This window comes from Cygnus olor, chromosome 13 (assembly GCF_009769625.2).
Source record: "Cygnus olor isolate bCygOlo1 chromosome 13, bCygOlo1.pri.v2, whole genome shotgun sequence".
Classification (NCBI taxonomy): domain Eukaryota; kingdom Metazoa; phylum Chordata; class Aves; order Anseriformes; family Anatidae; genus Cygnus; species Cygnus olor.
This window is the reverse complement of record NC_049181.1, coordinates 16,084,412-16,101,073: the sequence shown is the minus strand read 5'-3', so window position 1 is coordinate 16,101,073 and position 16,662 is coordinate 16,084,412. Positions and strand designations below refer to the sequence as shown.

The window sequence follows — 16,662 nt, the reverse complement described above, 5'->3', positions numbered from 1 at the left end:
AAATTAATTCTAAGATGTAAAACTCTTTTCTGTCCAGGGCTTTCTTGGCAGCTGTAAGCATCCTTTGCAGCCTATTCTAAAGTCTAGTTATGGTTTTCAGTTAAAGGAAACTTTGTTTTCCTTGTAGACATAAAGAGATTTTTCTGGCTTTTTAAAGCTGTTTTCCTCTAAGAAGATAAATTCAATTATCTATCCATCTTCCCTCAGAAGGTGTAATTGTATTTTACATTTAAAAAAAAAAAAAAAGCAACAAAAAGGAGCCTTGTAGTGCCCTGTGAAAAAGAGCTGATGCTTATCTTGGAGATTGAGAATGAGACATAGAAGTAATACAAGTCAAAGTGATTTACCAGAACTAATGAAGAAATTCAGTGATGGAGCTGAGATTCGAATCTTAATCTGTTTCCTTCTCTATACCTCCCTCTAAATTCAGGCCAGCTCTTGCTGGGCCGAAACTAGGATCACTGAAAGCTGTGGAAAGCCATCCAGGAACTTCAGATGGAGCAAGTATTTTCCCCAAATATGTCTGAAACAGTAATATTGAAGTTTAGAGTGCTCCCTTTGCGCTATTTGCAGTGCAGGCTGTTGCTAGTTGACACGCTGTGTCTGTGTTTCTCCATGGTGTTTGTCTTAACTCAATTTTCATCACAGGTCTGAGGCTGTATTGAATTAAAAAGACACAGGAAAACCAAGTCTCGGAAGCAGGAGGGAAAAGAAAAAAAAAAAAAAAAGATCTTTTCTACTGGCTGTAGACCAAAGCTCATCCTCTTGGTAATGATATAAATGTTGGATGCCTGACATGTACGAGTAAGAAAGCAAAATGGGACAAATCAGAGACCAGCTCCCTCTAATTTGGACACCTCCTAGAAAAGCCTGTAATATGCGTATTTCACAACAGACTTTCTTCAAAACTTACCTTAATATTTCATTTGTCTTATCCTATACTTTCTACAGGTAATAGGTGGTAGTTATGGATTCAGATGCCATGAAAATAATTTAATTATTCTGTTGCATAAACTTTTTTTTTCATTGATAGGTATTACGTGAGTACCCGTGACTCTTTGTGGACCTGGGGCTTGGCATTGCCAACAGAGAAACTACAGCACAGTTCAACAGCAAGGTACGAGACAGAAATGCACTGTACGAGACTTCTCTAGACAGATTCGGGCAAAGCGTGACCCTGCATGAAGACAGAAAAGAAGGAAGGTGGCAGAAGATGGAGGAAAAAATCCTACAGAAGAGCAGAAAGGGAGATTTGGAGGAAACAGCACATTTACAGAGGTAATAGAGGAGGAGCAGAGGTGGGAGAAGGAAAAGCAGATGCCAAGTGTGAAAGCAAATAAAATTTGGGGTATGATAAAAAGCCAGAAAGGGCTGAGAGAGCTATATTGGTAACAGGAGGAAGGAGTTAACAGCGCTCAGTGCAAGACTTGTTCTGCTTCTGGCCACTCACATGTCCCTCATAGCAATACCACTGCTGTGTCCATGTCAGTCATCAAAATACACAGAGAAAATTCCAGGTCAGCCTCCAGTGATTTAGTCTGTTTCTCTGTGTTTTTGCTTCTGGCTCTGAATCCTCCAGGGGGACCAGAGGGCAGCAAAGGGCTTAAGTTTTTTTTGTTTTGTTTTGTTTTTAACTTTCTCTTCGCTGAAATACATAGTCTCTTCTGGCATTAGTCTGAAGTAGAAGTCTCATTTAGTAGAAGAAACTTTGCATTTAATCCACAGGCCTATTAGGGAAACAGCACAGCAGGAAACTAGTTAGACTGTTGAGTAGAAAATAGACTTGCTAATAAACCTCTCATTCTTGTTGCAGTCCCAGGATGCTAAACATTTTTTTGTTTTAATAAACAGAAGTTGGTGATTTTTGGATAACACCATTTTTTTTCCCCATAAATTAATACCTTGCAGCTTGGTTCAAAGGCAAGAAAATGGGGTATTTCAGACAGAATTGTACATTTCTTATAGATATACCTCATTCCTTGGCTTGACGCATATAATCACAAAGAAAACAAAGGCTTAGCTTTTTTGTATGTGTATCTTTGTTGTCTGGCATGTCTTGATATGGCATAAATAAAAGAAGGACAAGACCCTGGAGACTCTGTTTCACTCATGGCTTTGTCCTTTCATCTCACCAGACCTTGTTTTAGTGTATGTCTAGAGCCAAATTTCAGTTTGCTCTTTATGCCTGTTGTTTTTTGGAGACCTATTTCTACGAGTGTGTCTCAGCGACGGTTGTGTTTTCCATGGGAACTGGGAAATACCAGCTGGGTGATTACCTGCTTCAGAGCTGTTGCAGTAGGAAAATTGCACGGAGCTCTTTGTGAGATGCAACATCAAGGCAAGGAGCTACAATAAGGAGGAAGATTCTTCACGTGTGTTCAAAGGTAAAGGTTTAGATGAGGCTACTGAGTTTATGAATAATCCCTCAGATGAGATTTACAGTGCTCTCGGACTCCAATAGACCTTAGTAGGGCACTTCCAGCCAGCCCCTGCCCAGCCCAAGAGCCTCGTCCCAGGTCAGTCTGTGGCACTTTGTCCTTCTGAGCCATGTTCCTGAATTATTGATTTTATTTTCTGTATTGGCCTTGGACCCGACTGTTTTAATTACCAATTTAAGCTGTATATATGTGGTGATTTGTTATTGGACTAAATAAGACAGTGGTTTTGCAAAAGAAGGGCATTTCTCTAATTAGTGTATATCTTGGGCAATACAGGTGTCACTGTACAGAAGACTGCTTGGCTGAAAAGACCTTCTGGAACAACTGTGCTGCAGGTGCAGACATCAGTAGATCTGGAGCCATCATCACGAAATACGTTGGAGTTGGTAACTGTCTCAAGATTGTTTCTTACTGTACCGTGGCTTTTATTTCGTTTTAACATGAAAGCCTGTTTCTGTGTTGTCGTTAGGGTTTGGGCATCACATCAAAGAATGTCAGACGGTTATGTTTCATTTTAATTAGGAAGAAGGAGCATGTAAGCTCAAATCAGTGTAAGAGAAATGGATCTATTTTTGAAGTGGCAAAGTAGTTATAGACACATAATAATAACAAATTATAATAACCTTACCAATCCGCAGGCGTATGGGACAAGAGTGCCTCCAATCAGGCTGTCATATGTGTTGAAGGCATATGTAGAAATTGTTCGTGTTCCCTTAAACAGCATCTTACAAAAATTCATGGGTTTCTTTTGATACTAATCAGTATTTTTTTATTAGTCTTAGTAATAACAATACGGATTCTAATAGTAATCACTGTCTCTTATGGTTCTCACGTGAACTATTATAGATTTTTTCTTAATTTTGTGTCATAAACTGGATGCTTCAGAAATATGCTATCAAAGGATGTCTTGCTGTCTTTATAAGAAACCTTATTATTAGCTAATTAAAAATCAAATCCAGCATGAGGACAGAGACCTTGCATGCTTTTATAGCATTTCAAAGCGTAAGTCTTGGTTTTGCTGGAATTGTTTTTTTTTTGTTTTTTTTTTTTTGGTTCATAATTCTAAAATGAATTTCATATTTTTCTTTTCCGTTCACAGAATTAAAAGAGGAATAGCACTGGCAAAAAATTTAGCCTTTTTGCTGGCAAGAAGATGAATTTTACTGACCAGTCTTGCATGTTTGTATAAACAGTGGGACTACATACAGGTCTGTAGCATTCCACAGGCAGTTTTGGCTGTAGGAAGATAACAGCAAGAGCTGCAGGGGTTTATAGAAAGAGCCTCAGCTCATCCTTTCTTCAGTCTCTGAGTAGCCACCTGCTTTTTAAGGATTCTTGTAAAGAACAGTTATGGAGGTTCTTGTCTAAAGAGAAAGCTTTCAGCCGTGGGTGTCTTGACACAGATCACGTTCTTGCACATCTCTTTTCCTGTTCTTATAACTGTAGATGTTCTCTCTGAGGTAAGTTGTCAGTGTCAGTTGTCATTGCTCCGGAGGCTTCAGCAGAGCTATGCCAATTAATCTGCCTGAGAGCCTGCTCTGCTCTCCCTGCTACAGTCTGTTTCTGAAGCCCACTCAGCTTTCTAGCTCTTGTTCAGTTTTCAGCCCACGGAAGTACAGGGCTCTCGTCTCCTGAATCACCAGGATTCAAACAACTTCACTGAGTATCGGAATTGTCTTAAGTAGGAATTTGCTCTCCAGCCTGGATAGAGTTCATTACCACCAATGAGGGATCCAGAGCGTCGAAGGGAGGCACCATCCTTTCCCCATTGGCTACAGAGGGATCCTGAGTGGCATCAGAGGGTAGGTAATTTTGGTATTCTTGTTTTAGTGTTGTTATCCAGCTTGAGATGGGCTGTGTAGCCCATCAGCAGTGTGCCTGCAAGTGGTCTCTGTCTGGACCTTGTGTGCCTGACACTGGGCTGCCTGACACCAGGAATCCTCATCAGCACAAGAGCCAGAGGTAACTGATTTTAAAGTACTTCCAAAACTAGGGGTAAGTAGAATTCTGAATCCTCTGTGAGACTTAACTACCACTATTGCATCAAGTGCAAACCGGGCTAAGTCTTTAGATGGCATCGCATCCTAAAATAATTAGGAGTTTTTAAGCTTCTTGAGACCCTGATAAAGCAGATCTCACCCCATCTTTTACAGACTGTTTTTGATAGCTTCAAATGCTTTCTGAGGTGGCTTATTTTTCCTTAGGGGAAAAAAATGTGTGAAGTTCCCATACCATCTCATACAAGTGAAGAGTCTGCAACTTCTTTCTTATTCATTTTCATCCAGTTTATCTGTTTGAGTTACAACTTGATTCATTTTCTCAGGATTAGGGCTTATTTAAGGTTCTCTTCTTGGCCTTGTCCTCTTTCCACTAAAACCAGCAGATTTTCGGGGGAACAGCAATGAGGCCACTGAATTTATAACTCTTTTCAGAAGCCTTATATATTCAGTGAGGGTGTTTTCCATTACTTTCATTGCCAATATGATTTGCTCAATCTTTCATATCTCTTTCTTTCCAGGAAGCTATAGCTATGAAGTATGCATCTTCCCAGTATAAGATGTGATACAAATAAATCAGTTGGCTTCTCTGAGATGTCTTTGTTTGGCTTAGATGCTCTCTGTGTTTTTGGTTGCCTATGGATTGAATCCCTCCTTGAGCTCTGGGATTGCCCTGACCCAGGTGCAGCACATTGCACTTGAACTTACAAACCTCATTAGGTTCATTTGGGCCCACTTCTCAAGCTTGTCCAGGTCCCTTTGGACCAGGCTCACCCATCTGTAGTTCTCTGGGTCCTCCTTTCTACCCTTTTTAAAAATGGGAGTGATGTTTTCCTTTTTCCAGATGGGAAGAGGTTTGGCAGCTCCATCAGCCAGCACCCTCAGGACCCTGGGATGTGTGCTCCATAGACTTGTACTTGTTTGGTTTCATCAATTGGTTGTGAACCTGCTCTTTGCTACAGTGGGAGGGACTTTGTTATTTTTTTGGCATCCCTTGCCAAGCTCAGTTCCATCCGTGCCTTGGCTTTCCTGATCCCAGGAAAGGAAATGTGAAACTAATGAGAGAAAATGAGTGCTCTTTTATATTACTATAAATGACTTGATCACGGGTGATCAGTAATAAATTGTGCTATTTGTTGGACACGTTCTGTGTTTGGGGGCATTGCAACGAAGACTTTGGCAATGATGGGCACAACCACATTTGTATAATTTAGGAGAGATTTCTCTCAGGTGATATAACTGGACTCTCTAACTGTCTTCGAGGTAACCTAGTACGTACTCCTTACTTTGTTAATTCCTTTCCTGTGGGATAGCATAAATCTACTTCATAAGGTGAAAGGACGGAGAGTGATGACCTGGAGCAGAGGCAGCAAAAATTGAAGCTAAACATCAGTAACGTTATTCAAGAGCTCTAAAAGTTAGCACCATGAACAGATAAAATGGTAGAGAGCCTGTAACATTCTTAAGGGAATCAAAACGATCAGCGATTAAGGATAACACACTAACCAGTGTTACTTAGAACAAATTTAATGTATTGGAGAGAACATTAGTGTTTTAGAGAGCCAAAGCACTCTGTAGTTGCTGGGGTGAAAGAGTTTAATCTTCATTAGCAGTGTTGGTAGGATTGTATTAAGCTGACAAACAGAGGGGTTAGTTTTGCCTAGACAACATTTTTATCACTGCAGCAAAGGTTGCCAGGATTAGCATTATTTTGATTGCCATTAGATGGCTAGAGAACATGCTGGGAGGGAGCCAAACTCCCAAAAGCGTAAGGGAGCCCTGGTCTTCTTTTGTTTTTTGGAAACAAAACCAGGTACAGAACAGATTTTATTTTCTAAAGTAAATAAACTTCAGAGTGAATTTAGTTAATTGCCATCCAAGCAAATAACCGATCAGATTAAAGTTATTTCTGGGTCACTGGCAAGGTCTGTGCAAGGAATTTAAAAGAAATGCTAATACTTTGTGGTCAAGACCTCAAAAATTAGGAGAGTGGAATTACCATTTCTCAGAAACGTTGATTTGTTGAATATGTGTAATAGAGTACACCGCTGCCAGCTTAAGCCAACAGTAGATTTTGGTCTCTTTCAGTCCTGGTTGGTCACAGCTAGGATCAGGAATAACTGGCATAGATTAGGCTAAGCACCCTTAGCCTAAAAGTAGAAATGGCCAAAACTTTTCCTTTTGTACAGGTTTTCCAGGCTGGCTTTCTTGCTGAAGCTGAGCAGAAGTGTCTATGTAACATTTTTTAAGGATGTATCTGTGCATACCCCATTTGTCCATCTCTCTGTCTCTGGGGTTGAAGGGTGAAATGCTGCTGTCTGTGTTCCTTGCTGCTTTTAATCACTTCAGTTTCCAGGTTCAGATGTGCAACTCAACCTTGTGGGTTCCCCCTAATTCTGGGGAGCGCTCATGTTTTTACAAGGTTTCAGAAACCACTATCTGCCTCATACTCTGAAAAGCTTCTTTTGCGCTAAGCTTATTTTCCAAAGACCTAAGTGTTGTAGTATCACTGCTTTAAGCTGTGTGTCCTTACACGTATCACTGATGGCAGGAATTAAGCCGCCTTGTTACAGCTGGTCTGTCTTTGTAGTGAGTGAATGGCTAAGGGATGCCGAAGGGGTTGAGAGGATTGTTTCTGTGGCTATGGAGTCCTATGGAAATGCCAACCATCTGCAGCTTATTTAGTGCTCTCGCTCAGCAGAACTGCAGACACATAGCTCTCTAATACCTTATTTAGGTGTCTATTTACTGAGCAGAATCCTAGGATGCATAGCTAAAGAGGGACCTGGTCTGTCATGATGTTACTTTGCACCGGGGAAATCCTGTATCTTACAGCACACCCGACTGAAAAATGACCCAATAAATCGAATCGGAGGAAGGGATTTTAGTTTGTTCTTCACTAAAGTGCAAGGTTAAAATTGGTCCAGCCAAATCTAGCTCTTCTCTACTGCAGCTAAGATAATGTGCCATGAAATAACCTTAAGCCAGAAGTTTTGTGCTGAAGGTTGTGTGTAACACACCCGTCGTGTGTAACTGCTTTTCTGCAGGACACGGTTCGACTCCTTGGTTAAAGGTCAGAGTGGAAGTGGGCCAGGCTTGAGTCTGTTTTGGTTGACATAGGTTGAAAGGGAGTGAAAAGATTAAAATTCTCCCTTATTAATGTGGAAATCGTGAAATGAACAAGGCAATGCTGGACCAGTACCTGAGAAGCCAAGAAGTGAGGCAGACTATAAATACAAAGGGAAACTAAATCGATATATTAGCATATGATCAAAACAAACAAAGTGGTTTACCAAATTATTGCCTGCTAGCTGAGATGCAGTAAGTCTGCATGCACCCCAGCAGTGAGATGAAATCCATTTTGCACATGAAATTGGCTGAGAATGAATATGCACTTAGTTCCACGAGGTAGCAGACAGGTGGCAATTTGCAGTAATATATTCATTTTCAACGGCGTGCCTGTACTTTAAGATGATGAATGACTATAAAATGCAAATTAACCACTGTTAACTAGGAAGAAGAGTCAGGATACTGATTTTTTTTTCTTCCTTAGGTTTTATGTGGGTCAGGCTAAGCTGATACAGACTCATGTTTTACTGTTTAGCAGCAAAGACAGTGAAAAAAGAAGCAGAAGTACTCCTCAACACATTTCAGGTACGTGCCATTAGTAAGGCCACCGGTGATACGTGGTGATCTTTCCTTGTCAAGAATCCCCAAAGACTGGCTGTTCTTCTGGAGACCTTGACTAGGCCTTGCGTGCCCGGCAGAATAAGCAGCAAGGAGCTCGGCGGGGTTTGATGCTGTCCTTTGTTGATTGTGCAGATCCATTTAACATCTGACTCAGCTCTACTCTTTTTCCACTGGAACATTGTTAGCAAGTCAAGTCCCGGTGTGTGCTTAGGGTTATTTTGCACCCCTGCCCTGTGTAGTTAGTAATTTAAGGACAACATTATAGGAGGTGGCAGCTGTTGTTTTTAATTTGAATACAATGCTGATTTCTCTCAAGGAGTCTTTGTCCCCCTGTTAGGAGGGAACAAAGAATACTGTACTGGAACCATCCCATGATATTTTTACTACATCCTACTCATCTTTTTTTTTTCTTTCCAGACAGAGGGTGATATATCTTAATTATCATTTGGCAAATCATCATTATTCTTCTAGTTTATCATTTCATATGATTAAAGCTATTTACAGCCTTCCCTTTCACTTGCTTCTGCCTATATACGTATTTTAGGGCCGCCTGAAAGGGTTAAGAACAGATGCAGACATATCCTTAGGGGAAGAACGGAGGAATACATCCCAGACTCTTCTTTTTTCTTTCCTCTCAGACATAGTAACGCACAGTTTTACCATTATTATCTAGGCATTGCGGACAAAGAGAATGATAATATGCAAGGAGAGACAAAATAAACATGCTCCAAGACTGCTTTTCTCTAACTAGGTTACTTAATATGGCCTTAGCAGATGACAGTTGTATGAGAGGAAGGTATAAGATAACACATGGCATCAGAGTTCAGCAAAAGCAAGCATGTGTTTCAGCATGCTCAGAATGCTGACCTGGGAACCTGCATCCCGCTATGCTTCACGCAGTCCTCGGGACAATCTAATTTGAAGTTGTATTACATTCCTCAGTTCCTCATTTGTGCCTCATTCAGTGATAATTTTCATCCCCCTATGAAACAATTTGAGGTTTTGCTTTCCTGGAGAACGAAGCCAACAGACTAGGGACATTTATCACTGTTATACGTGTGAAATGAATTCTCACGTTAGGAGTGCACAAGAACTCCTAGATGAGAGATCCTAGTGCAAGGTGGCTGTGGGGTCAAGCTGCAGCACAGTCACTGGTATGTGAGTAAAGCAGTGAGATATGAAAGTCTGTTCTCACCGGGTTAAATCTTAACTCTATGTTTCCCTTGCTGCAGTGCCATGGAAACAGCAAAACTGCAGTAGTTCCTTTTGGCCAGGCCTCCGAGTCCCGCTGGCAATTGTAAACCTTTGGAGTTCACCCCTGTTGATAGCGGAGTTTTAGAAGAAGGCAGAAAGCTGGTAAGGTAAATCCTTTACTCTGTGGTATTAGGGTGCAGGAGAGAGCTTGAAGTTACGGCACAAGTTAGAGGTTCACTGTATTTATTACGAGGGGCAGCAGTACTGTCATGATAAGAGGAGGCACTGCTTCTTCTGCCCCCTCCTCTCCTGACTTGTTTTTTCCCTCTCTAACCCCAGCATCTTCTTGGAAAATGCTAGAAGGAGACAGGTGCATTCATTTTGCTGTTGTTGTGTGTCTAATAACACACCTTCATTCATTGTTAGCCCGCTTTCAAGCTCAGAGGTGTTAAAGATAAAACTCTGAAGCAGTGGCCATCAGGTCAGAGATATGTGACTAGGAAGGAAGAAAGAGAGGTGCACTTCCTAGAAATGACATGGCTGGTTTATTCTGTTATTTTCTTGAGGCACTTTGCTAGCCAGCTAGCAAGGGTTGGACAAGTCCAACTGAGTCTTAGAATTAACAATAAGAAAGTGATGTAAATGCTAATTCTCTGTCAGAGGCTACCAGCCAGATTTTGCTCTCTGCTTCATTAGAGAAAAATACGTAGGAAATTCAGTGTGATCAGCAGACTCATTCTAGATTTACACTCATGTAATAGGATTTGGTCCAAAGAGACTAAAAAGAACTGATGTATCACTTTTATTGAGTTGCATATAGCTGTCTCGCTCTGTTCAGGAGAATATTTTAACCAGACCCCATGTAATATTGCCTGTACTCTATGACTAATTTCTACAGCAATATTAATTTAATACTGCAGCAATTTATTGACTAAGAAAGAACTAAATTGCTTGGCAGAATAATGGAGAGAAGAAAAAACCTAGCAGGAGTGTTAAGTGTGGCAGTCTTCATTGACCACAAGAGTACTAACTATAATACACTGAAACCAAGTTCCTTTAAGAACAATAAATAAAGAACTCAGTAGATCACTAGTAGGTATGAACTGCTTAATCTCTTTAAGACATTGTGCCTTGGTCTGCTTGGAAGCCAGACTCCATCTTGCCTGACATAAAAATTGTTTTCAGAGCCTCAAGCCATTAGCTCGTAAATAACACAGAAAATAATGTTATTGTAGTGCTTCTGCTAATTTCATCTCCATATCATTGCCGTGCTAAAGCAGGAAAAAAGTCAAAAGATATAAATTCTTAAAATCAAGAGGGAGGGTGTTTGTGTGGTTTTGTTATTGTTGTGATTTTTCTAAACATTATGGATGATGGTAAACTCGTATTAAGTGGAAACTGGTTTCAGTTCTTCTCTTCTCCCACAAGGCTTACAATTATTGAAATACAGAGGCTATAATGCAATTTATTTAAATCTGTTCTGATGAATGTAGAATGAAATATTAAAAATGACTCAGCCCTGCTGAGTTTTTTGAGGATCCGTTCAGAAACATTTTGGTGTGTCTGAATGAATCCAGGAAGATTAAGCATCAGAAACACACCGCTTAAATAATGAGCTTGTAATTGCAGCTTTTATGTACTAGGAAGAGGCATTTTGGTCGTTTGCTGTCCTTAGCTGAGATGGAAACTGCCTTCCCTTAATTCACTTTTATTCTACTGTGGAAGATAATTTACACAGAGCACTGAGGCTCTGGTGGCTTAAATAGCGAGGCTGTAACAAGAAACTGGATCAAACAAAAATTTTATTTGTGAGAACAATTTTGATTTTGGATTCCTAGTTTGCAAAGTGGAGACCAAGAGCAAAAATCATGGGTGGTGCAAGCAGGCATAAGCCCATTGGTCTGAGAGGGCAAAAGAGCATTGGAAATTATCCCAGTGTAATCTCGCAAGAACAGAACTCATTTTGCACTGCTTGTTTCTTTGAAACCCAGCCCTCCCTCTCTACCCCCCAATAAAAGCACTCCCATCTAAATCTGCAAGTCCAGTCCCAAATAGCAATATATCTGCCTTGAATCTTGCCTGCTTTTTGGAGTCTGTGTCTGACCTGGGATGGTTCTTGTATAACGTTTTAATCCAGATGTTTTTCCTCTTCCAGCTCCGCTGTGTGAATAAGACGAAGCTGTTGTAGGGGGAAAGGTCCAGCTGGCATGGGGGGGCTCTTTGCGAACCCCCCTGCTTGTGCTGGCAGCGTGCTGCTTCTGTGCGGGGTGAAACTCTTTGCTTTGTCTGAAGGTAAGAAATGACTCAAAAGGAGAGCGGTGAGAAATGTGTTACTGTGATCTTTTCCAAACCTGGAGACTCGAATGCAGTTTTGATTAGAAGATGGTGAGCTAATTTCTCAGGCAGCTTGGCAAGATAAATTTGGTTCCAGTCCTGCCTCCTAATACCCTCCTGTAGCTGCTGGCCCAGAGCAGCTCCTCAGTCATACATCTAGCTGAAAATCACCCAGCACCTCTCAGTCTCCATCAGAAGCTGAAAACTTGTTTGGATGTAGATGAAAATAGTGTTTCGTCTGCGGGCTCCAGTCTGGCATGCCTGTGACTGGAATCCAGAAGAAGGTTTCTCCGAGCCACGGATGTTCGCCTGGCTGTTCGTGGGGACAAACAGCTGCCCACTCATTTACCTGACCATGAAATACATTTCCCATGTGAAAAGCGTCAAATGGTTTTCTTAGGGTGACAGTAAATTTTAAAAGGATTGTCAGGCTGGGACAGGCGAACTTGAAATGGTGCTGGAGCAGTATTCAGCTTAGTTTTTCCTTTAAAAATTTAAAAATAAAATTTAAAGACTGAACCAACTTTGCAGTTTGGGATACTGCAACTCCGTTAATGAACAGGGCAGATTCACCAACAGCTTCAGGAAATCAGACTTTCTCCCATGATCTCTTCTCAGTGCTCATGAGCCCAGAGAAATCTAACGGTGTGAAGGAATCAGAAAGTGACTTTTAAGCTGTTCGACTGGCTCAGTCCTTGACATCCCCAAAGATAATACCAAGAGCCAGCTGCAGGCTTGTCTCACACTGACATGTGAGCACTGCTGCAAGAAATACCTGCTCGTTTCCTATTGCCCAAGGAAACATTTGGTTCTCCTGAAGCGCTGTGAGAGCTGACAGGCAAGGCTTTGATTTTAGTTTTTATTTTTAAACATAACTTCCAGTACCCTCAGCCCTAGCTGTCCTTCCATTACAATACAAATCAGCCTTCCTCTCACTTCAGTCTGGAGCGCAGAGATCGTGTTTATTCTTTTCTCCTTTTGGCAGCACAGTGCAGATCTAAAGCAGCTCTCCCCCTAACAAACCTCGAGTCAAGCACGGAGTAAGATTCGTGCAGTGCTCAAATTGAGGAGAGGGGTAGCAGGGACCGGGCAGCAGACTTCTGGCAGTGAGGTGGCACTGGGGCAGCATGAGCACAGCCCAGCTGCGAGGTAGGGAAGCCAACGCTGCTGATGTAACTGTGGCCCTAACGTGGGGAGGAGGATGGGGAGAAAAGAGGGGTGGCAGAGGGCTGGTCAGTGCTCTGTGTGTGCCCCCACTTCAATGAGAAGGGAATGTTGCTTTAGCTACACCTTTTCTTCCAGGCTTTACTGGTTTTGAAGCACTGGCAGATGATGACGGTGGAACGAAAATGGCACCTTTCTTAGTCACAAGGCAGTTTGGAGATGTTGTGTCTTCCTCTCTGTCTGCTCAGGAATGAGATCACGAGCTAGGCAGGCAGCTGGACTTAGCAATGGCAAGCCTTTGACTCTCTCCTTTGCTCATAGTCAGTGGAGATGTAACACTGCTCAACGGCCCGTGATGGACTGCCCACTCGGGTGTACCTCTGCTAGGGCAGAGGTCTCGTCAGCAGGTTCCAGCAGAGCCGCTGTTCGAAAAGCTGTTAGTAGGTGCAAGTAGCTGCCACTTTCCATCTTGGAAGCTCTTATTTCCTGCAACATTGCCTGGGTCATATATAGGGTGTGTTGTTCTAAGCCCAGGGTCACACTGCAGTGTAATTAGATTTCTATCTCTGTCTTAATCAAATAACAAGTCAAGCATGGGCAGATAAGGAGACATCACATCGCTGGGCTGACGGCTTTGGAAAGGAGATGCAGGTGATGTGTTTTACCCGGACAGCCTTCTTTCTCCTTGAACAGATGTAGCTCTTTGCTTCGCATCCAGACAGACTCACGGTGCATTGGCTGCTACAGGGTCTGGCTGGTGCAAGAAGATTTGGGGCCAGGCTGGAAAGCAGTCCAGACTGTGCTCAGACCCTGACCAGTTTGGGTTTGAGGGGATTTAACTTTACTCAGAGGCAGGGTTCTGACCCAGCTTTAATAACAATGCACACGTGGCTGTGGTTTAACTGCCGGCAGCACGAGTTATGACAGTACTGATGAAAGGCCAATGCCATATGCTAAAACACATAACAAACAGAGCTGCTGACATTGAAAAACCTTATTTTTCCTTAGACCAGACTTTCCTCCAAGTGCTGAAATATCGATGGGAATTTCAGCACACAAAGAGACGATTAACTTTTGGCTTTAGCCAACTTAGCTAAGGATTTGAGGGCTGTGGCAGCTCCATCAGGAGTCCTTTGCCATCGGCTCACTCCTCGTCACATGCAAATACCTTAAACTCGTTTCTCTCTCTGGTCTCAGCTGCAGGATTTTGGCACGGGGAAAGGGCACCTGCTGCTGCTGAAGAACTTGGTGTGTAACAGATGAAACCCAAACGTGCTGAATCCCACCTGGAGCCTTGCTGGCAGCAAACGCAGGGCCCAGAGCGGAAACGTGATGTTTTCTCAGAGAGACGCTTGACTTGGTAAGCGGGATCTTGTGCTCTTTTTGTGCGGGATCTTGTGCTGCCTTTTGCTCCCCACTAGTTTCAAGGTACGGTCCTATGAAGATCCCATTGTAGAAATCTAATCCTGAAGTGATGAAAATGGGTGGTCACAGCAGGATTCCTGCATAGGCAGGGGTCCCAGTGCACGTGTGCAGGATTTTCAGGTGTCAGCATTATATTGCATTGCAGATGAGTTTTGCTACGTGGCCTCCATCCTGCTGTCCCACCCAAGCGGCCTTTCTTGAACAAAAGCCTGGGCTGGTGCCCTGCACACAGGGTGGTGTGTATATTCAGTAATTACCGTCAATTTTTAAGTAAAAATGTGCCTGCTTTTCCCAACTTTCAGATGGCTCATTGCATTTGTGCTTCTTGTTTTCTCATAACGAGCTGTCTCCAAAAGCTCTAGTTCAAATTCCTTTCCAGATCTCTAACAACCTGAGCTTAGCGAGAGAAGCAAACTGCCAGAGGATGCAATTAGCTTAAATTTAACCTGAAACCGAAATCTTACCCAGTGACACGGATGAATCCCTGGTGGTTCATGCCTGGGGAGCAGAGATCAAGGTGCTTGTTAGCTTGGGTGCTGTCGGGCTTTATATCCCCTGTCAGAGGGCAGCTGTCCCCCGTCGGGCCGGACGGAAAGACGCACGTCCTGAGCGACTGGGGCTTTCCTTGGAGTCTGCTTCGCCACGTGTTTGTGCGGAGGCAGCGATTACATAAAGGAGTGGGAGATGGGGTAGCGTTATTTCTGTTGCAGGCTCAGCCTGTATGTGTGATGTGCGGGACGCGAGCGTGGTGCGTGAGCCACCGCGCACGGGGAGCTCGGCGCGCGGCCCCACGCCAGGGTGCAGAAGAAGAAATGAAACAGTGCCAGGGGAGCTAACGCTGAGCTTCCTGAAAATTGGGGTTTTACTTCCCACCTTTACGATGAGCTGGGGATTTGCAAACTGCACCTGGAAGCGTGCAGATTGCAGCCCTCACCCGATCATGCGTGCTGCCACCGTGGAGTACTCGTCCTGTGTGTCTCTTCCCTGCCTGTTTTAATAACAGCACCCTAACTGCTTGTTTACAACCAATAATCTGCACAGGAATGGCACTGCTTTGGTTCATAATGCTTGGCAAACAGCACGGCCTGGGCATAAGCATCGTGGTCTGATCTCCACGCAACAGCTTCTCCTCTGCCTCACGCTGCTGCTGTCTCTGAAGTGGGATTCTTTGCTGCACCAAACTGCCAGGAGGTGATGAGGGATAAAGGACATTAATAAGAGCCCAAGCAGGCTGTGAAGACAGCATGCTGCTTGGGAAGAGGGTGCTGCGGTACCTTCAGTAATAAATCAGGATCATTATCACACCGGGGGAGAGAAAGAGAACCCAGAGCACCAGCATCTGGCGTGAGTTATGTCTTGGAGCCGGCTGGAGCTCTCCGTCTTCCTGAAGCACTTGCTCCAGCTACGCCGTGCAGCCTGCCAGCAGCCATTCATCCCAGGCGCTCTGGCCGGAGAGCTGACACTGGGCCGAGGCAAATATTTATTGTCTGACTTTTTTCTTTCCTTTTTTTTCTTCTTTTTTTAATACATGCTGAGAGCCCAGAAACGCTCGGAGTGCTTTCTGCAGGGGCTATGGGCTTGTGTGTCAGTGGGAGGAGATATAAAGGCCAGGGAAGCTTTCTCTTTTTATGAGTTCGATTACCCTGTTTGGCTCCAAATAGACGCGTGTGTAGAGAGAGTGACAGCTGCTGAGCACAGGGACGTCACTGCAGCAGTGTGTCTCTCCTCAGAGTCCATTTCTTACACTGTGCTTCTCCTTCGGCCAAGCAACTGAAATGGGAATGGGGGAACGCTGGTAGCGATGCTCCTGAATTCATTAGTTTCTGTTTTCGTCCACACTTGTTAAAACACAAATGCCCTGAATGCTTTTCTGAGAGTGATCCTGATTTATGCAGCTAATCCTATTTGTATTTTTTTTCCTTTGACGAAGGGGCTTTTCAGATTGAAAGCTTGCGAGCACAAAGCTGCCTTCGTATGCTGCAAGTGCGATGCCGTGACCATGGCCACAGACCAGTTTCAGGTGATGCATGCTGACATAACACAGCGTGTCAGAGACTCTTTGCAGACATTTCCTCAGTATTGATGCCAGACACGCCAGGGGTCACCAAGGCACAACGGCAGGAATTACACGAATAAGAACTTGCATTGTCCAGCCAGTAAAGCATTTTGGGCTTGTCTGATTGTCTTTGTTCCTCAGGAAAGAAGGTGGAACTTGAAGCCCCAATAACCATTGAACTGGGAACCAAGTATCCGGGAACCAAAATACGGGGTTCCTGACAGCCACCTCCGGGTTATTACCAGGGGCTGGGTCCCCTCCAGTTGTTCCCTTGGAGGGAGCCTGATAACTGGGTACGGCAACACAGGCCTCAGCACTGCTCTTCTCCTCTGTGGAGACCGATGGTTTCCAAATGACCATACCC

General features: G+C 43.4%; 1 long non-coding RNA gene across 1 annotated transcript in view; it reads left to right on the top strand.

The window, feature by feature from the left end:
* Positions 1 to 15,762, top strand: part of LOC121077314 — a 35,181-nt gene extending 19,419 nt beyond the window's left edge. The window contains exons 2-7 of the long non-coding RNA XR_005823980.1: positions 1,034 to 1,117; positions 2,202 to 2,384; positions 2,715 to 2,824; positions 3,538 to 8,089; positions 9,358 to 9,486; positions 11,475 to 15,762. This is a non-coding gene — a long non-coding RNA (uncharacterized LOC121077314). The remainder of the gene's footprint in view (positions 1 to 1,033; positions 1,118 to 2,201; positions 2,385 to 2,714; positions 2,825 to 3,537; positions 8,090 to 9,357; positions 9,487 to 11,474) is intronic.
* The last annotated feature ends 900 nt before the right edge of the window (positions 15,763 to 16,662 follow it).